The following is a 5,626-nucleotide window of genomic DNA, read 5'->3' as shown; positions in this document are numbered from 1 at the left end:
AAAAAAATTAAGAATAAAAAAAAAAATTAAAAAAAAAAAAAGAAAAAGGACTCAGATGCCCAAGAGGGACTGAGGGCCAAACAGCAAGTAGGAGGCACGTTGACTCCAGTTTGGCATCTGCTTTTTTTCTCAGCCCCCACCTCTTCCCTGAATGCTGCGATTCCGGCGTCTTGAGTCCGCCAGGACGCCCGGCGGCGCCCGAGGCTGCAGAGGGCGTTGCGACGCCGCCCGACGTCGCACCTTCGGCGGCTGCGCAGTGCGCACGTCAAAGCCGGGCTCGAGCCGGAGCTGGGCGCGGGGCGCCAGGAGCCGCGCGGCCTGAGAGACTCCGAGGCTTCAGTAGCCGCGCGAAGGCTGAGGCGACCTCAGAGGCGAAGGCGGTGCCGGGCCTCAAAGCCACAGCCGCAGCCAGCCCAAGCGCAGCAGCGCGGCGGCCACAGCGGGAACCCCCTGGGCCACCGTCCGCCCGCGCAGCCGCCGCCGCTGGGGAGGGCGTTCGCCGGGAGCAGCTGCGGGCGGAGGACAACGGAGGGCCGGAGCGCCCGAGCCGCGCCGCGGGGACCGAGCGAGCAGCCCGAGGCGGCGGCGGCCGAGGACGGGGACGGCGACGACACGGAGAGGGAGCTCCCTGGCCCGGCCCAACCCCGTGAGTGACCCTCCGGCCCGGCCCTGCTCGCGACGCGGACGCCCGCCGGCTTCCGCCCGGCCCGCCTCCATTTTCCCGGGTGGTGGCGGCGGCGGCGGGAGCGGCCCGGGTCAGCCGGAGCCCCGGGCACCGCCCCTGTCCTCGCCGGTGCTAGGTTTCCGGGGCCTGCCGGCCGGGGCTGCGGCTAACTCGGGGAGAGCTAGTCCGACCAGCTGTCACTCCCGCCGCGCCGGGGACTTGGAGCACCTAGTCCCCGAGCCCCACACACCCTCCTGTTAGCGGGACGCAGGCACTATCTTTGTAGGGACCCTTGCAGGAAAATGCTTAACTGATTTCTGACTAGGAATTGTGCGCTCGGCGCGTTCCCGGGTTCGGTTGGAGCAACCCAAAGCGCCGAATGCGTGCCGATGCCTTAGCGACTTCGAGGTGAACCCAGCCAGGAGGTGGCCTCCCCTGGGGAGCTTTAACGTTGTGATGTGAGAGATAAGACCGGGTACACAAATAACCGCGACACCAGGCAGGAGGGGATAGATAAGTCCGGTTTAAGAACTACCGATCGCTGGAAAGGTGCTCGGGGAAGACCTGACCTGTCGATCGTTTGTTTCCGCCTTCCCACGAATCTGGGAGGTTGCCTGGGTGAGGCGGTGCTAAACCGGGTCTAGAAGACTCGATTGGATTTGGGAGGAGAAGGAGGTTGCGGAGAAGGGCGTGGAGGGGCAACCAAGCCGTAGAGGACAAAGGTACAAAGAGCCTGGGAATGTTGCTAATTCCATCACCGAGGGCCGCGGTAGGTGGGGTAGTCTGAAGAGGCAGTTGGGGGTCAGATCTTTGAATGGCGTGGAGGAGCTGTTTGAGCGACCTTCCACGGGAAACTTAGAACTCATTTTTCAGTGACTCATGAAGCCGGAAATGTATGCTAGGGCATATTAAAGGCGCTCTCGTGAAAGACAGGCGAGCAGAGAAGGCCACAGTCGTTGACATGGTTCCTTAAGTATTAGGCAGTTTGAGATGGATTTTTGACAGCTTCCGAGGTGTTTAAGTACGTCTGTGTCCAAGCCAAGGAAAATACCTTTTGCCAAAAGTGTCACCAGATACGCGCTTGGTAGAAGTTATGGAAAGAGGTCCCTAAATTTACCTCCTCTTCGCACACAAGGAGTTTGTGTTGGTGAGTTCTTTAAAATTGTTTCAAAACTTCTGGGCCTCCGTGTTGGAATTGAAATTTAATCTGCAAATTTATATTAAAAAAATTAAAAAACTGTTAGCAATTGTCTAGACAGACAGTTGGACATACACCCTTTGCTGAAAGGGTAAGTTTTTTGTTAGTTTTTAGTTATGAAAATATTGGATAGCCAGAAGTGAAAGTTTTTAAGCTCTATTTCATAGTTTAAAAAACAAAACAGCAAGTAATTAATAACTGCTAGACGCCTACAATATATGACTTGTGGAACTGACTTAGAACTTAATACTGATTTTGCAAACTCTTGTATGAACAAGGAAATACCTACTTTTTTCAGTTTTACATTTTTCTTTACCAAAGTAAGACATGATCTAGCTGATGCTGGTGGTGAACACTTTTAGTTCAGAATGGCTGAATCTCTGTGAGGTTGAGGCCAGCCCAGTCTGCAGAAGGAACTGCAGACCAGATAAGATCCACAGTGAGACCCTGTTTTGTTTTTTTAAGATATGCTCTTTGAAATGTGGAAGTAGGAGTCCACCTCTCCTTTCTCCACTTCCCTCCTCTCCCCCACCCTGCCCCCATATTTTGAAACAGGGTCTCACTGTGTAGCTCAGGTTCTTCTCCAATTTGCCATCCTCCTGTTTTGGGCTTCCAAGTGCTAGGATTACAAAAAACAACTAGTTTGTTTTCTTTTTAAGTTATCTTCTTAATCTTACCTCTTAGATTTTGTTGCTGTCAGCATTTTTGCATATTTCCTTTTTGTTCTTTTTCTATGTCTATTTTCTTTACGTAAAGAGATATACTGTGTGTATTTGTTTATTTGTTTATTGGCATTTTGAGACAGAATCTTACTCTGGCTCAGGCTGTCCTGGAACTTGCTGTGGAGGCCAGGCTAACTTAAAAACTACAGATAGTTTTCCCGACTTAGCCTCCTAAATGCTGGAATTGCAGACATGAGCCAACAGCACCAGTATGGAAGTTTTCCTACGTGTTTGTTTGCTTTTTACCTGAAAAGTTGCATTGTTATTTATGGTTTCTTATTGGGAGTATATTTATTAGCTTCTCTTCAAGGTTTGGGCACATTGCTGCTTACTGAATGTGTTTTCATTTGGCAGAATGCATGTACCTGATTATGAGGGATGGAGGAGAGCACACAGCAGGTGCTTTTAGAAGGGCAACTGAGGGGCTGGAGAGTGAATATTGCTCTTGCAGAGGACCTGAGTTCTGTTCCCCTTGTGTTTTCAGAATCCAGTTGGGTTCTGTACGGCTCCAGCGGCTCCACACACTCCATGTTCACATACCCACGTGTGTACACAATTAAAAAGAAAATTAAATGAAGGGCACTGTGGAAAGCATGGCTGATACATTGTCTCCTGTACACTATAATGTTGTGACCCTTCCTACCCTCTACCTACTACTAAAATATGGTCTCTGTACTAGGGCTGTCCACAGGAGTATGCTTTTAAATCATGCCATTAGATTCAGGCTGAATGCTGGCACACAAAATTTAGTGAAATGATATGCTGTCATTACAAGGGAGCATTTTTTTTTAATGTAGCTTAGTTTAGTTTATTGGCATTTTAGACTGTAGGTCCTTTTATTAAATCAGCTATTTTTCCTTTTGTGTTTTGCTGTTTCTTTTTTTGAACACTGTAGAAAATGAGATGATGAAGTAGACTGTGCTTTTTGTTGTGTTTTTTATTCCATACTGGCCTTGAACTCAGATTTACCTACCTCTGCCTACCAAGTGCTGGAATTAAAGGAATATACCACCACTCAGCTTTGTTCCTGTTTTTTGAGACAGAGTCTCATTCAGTAATTCATACTGGCCTAAATTTAACTTTGTAGTTTAGGCTGGCCTAGGATTTGTGGTAATCTTTTTGCCTCAGCCAGATGCTGGGATTACAGATGTGTGCCACCACTGCGGACTTGAGGTTTCATAAGATTAATATGAAATAGTTTGAACAGTCCAGTTACTTACTGGGTTTGGTTTTATAATTTGTCTTATGTGAATCTTTATTGTATATTGCAAAGTGTATATGCTATATAGCATCTTTGTTATTTCCTAATACTCAAAAATTTTCTTTTTGTCAATTTTTGTTAAGTATGGATTTTTGTAGCATTTGCTGTATTCTGCCAAGGTCATAATTTTCCTGAGAAGTTGATCACTGACTGTTGATACTTGTCCTGCTGGCTATATAAATAAAAGTAGAGATGTAGACAGACAAAATCACACTCCCCTCCCCACAAGCATAAAAGAGAAGAGAGATAAAATCTAGTGATAGACCAGAATTTCAGGTGGCATTTTTTGGGTGCCATTACTGATCTTTTAAATCCTACTACCTCTTAAAAAAAAATCCATTCACCTCTTTTTCATGTGTCATTTTAATAAGGTGTTTGCTTGTTATCATAGATAATATGAATAGTATCAAATTTTTTATTTTTTGTAGACAAAATTTCTCCATGTGATAAAGTTTGGGAAAATGAAATCTCCGTGGATTCCTGAACTAGGTTACTTCTGTCTTTGGATGCTTTATTCCAGGGGTGTGAAGATACTATACTGTATTTGTGTCTGTGCAGGACAAACCAAGTAGCTGAATTTTCACAAGGGTATAATTACTCTTGTTTTTTGTCAGAGAAGACGGATAGTGAAACCTTTGGTAAAAGAATGTGTGAGCCAGGTGGTGCTGGTGGTGGTGCATGCTTTTAATCCCAGCACTTGGGAGGCAGAGGCAGGCAGATCTCTGTGAGATCAGGCCAACCTGGTCTACAGAGCAAGTTCCAGGACAGCCAGCGCTGTTACACAGAGAAACCGTGTGATAAACTTGTGTGGTTTTGTTTTTGTGTTTTTGTTTGTTTTATCTGGGGTCCAGGTATGTAGCCCATAAGAACCTCAAATGGTCCTTGTGCTTCATCCTCATTTGAGTGCTTGAGTTATAGACATGTTACCAGTATGGTATAGTGCCTAGCTAGAGTAGTCTTATATGGAACTGTATTTAGTTTCGTTTGTTCTTTTGAGACTGGGTTTCTGTATATAGCCCTTGCTGTTACAGAAGCCTGACCTCAAACTCAACAGAGATCCTCCTGCCTCTTCCTCCCTAGGCTGAAACTAAAGTGAGTGCAGGAGCCACCACACCTGGTTTTCTCACTGTCTCATTCTAGTGGTTGTGATGAAGAGAACACACGGCATTACTTATAGACTAGTCTGGGAGTTAAAAAAAAATGTTTGGTTTCTGCTTCTCAGACCATCCAAGATTATGAGAAGTTATTGAGATTCTTGGTAACAGAGTTTAGATTGAAGGTTAATGGCTCATTGCCGTCAGCATCGTGTGTGCACAGGCGTATGTGTTGGTGTGTATAGTCCTCTGCCATTTTTATCTTACAGAACTTAAGTTTTTGCTGTCATTTTAACTTTCCCCAGAAAGGAAGGGAGAGGACGATAGACTTGTGGTCTATAGCAGCTGTAAATTTAAACTGGCAGAGGAAGGGGGAATGGCATGCAGGGAATTGCAAGAGGTCAGTCAGGTGTGAAGTAGCCGCAAAAGAGAGTGCTAAGGCCTGCCCAGGCCATTTCTGGTGACTGTATCCATTACATGCCTATTCCTTGAGTATTTCTTCTAACTTGAGACCCGTCGCTCTTGAGTGGATTGTTTTAAGCTGTAGGTTTATGTTTGCTTGTTTATATGTATATGTTTGGGGGGGGGAGTGGGAGACAGGGTCTCATTGTGGACTAGTTGGCCTCCAGTTCACTGTTATAAACCAGTCTAGCAGGGGCTGGAGAGATGGCTCAGTGGTTAAGAGCA

The 5,626-nt window shown here is 46.5% G+C and overlaps 1 protein-coding gene across 1 annotated transcript in view; it reads left to right on the top strand.

Annotated features, from left to right (window-relative positions):
* The first annotated feature begins 270 nt into the window (after window positions 1-270).
* Cab39 (calcium binding protein 39) overlaps window positions 271-5,626 on the top strand; it is an 81,012-nt gene continuing 75,656 nt past the window's right edge. Inside the window, exon 1 of the mRNA XM_005361776.2 lies at window positions 271-646. The gene's annotated coding sequence lies outside the window, so the exon portion shown is untranslated. The remainder of the gene's footprint in view (window positions 647-5,626) is intronic.

The sequence above is a fragment of the Microtus ochrogaster genome, linkage group LG4, assembly GCF_000317375.1.
Source record: "Microtus ochrogaster isolate Prairie Vole_2 linkage group LG4, MicOch1.0, whole genome shotgun sequence".
Taxonomy (NCBI): Eukaryota; Metazoa; Chordata; class Mammalia; order Rodentia; family Cricetidae; genus Microtus; species Microtus ochrogaster.
Note: the sequence above shows the minus strand (reverse complement) of the source record. Positions and strands in the feature narration are given on the sequence as shown.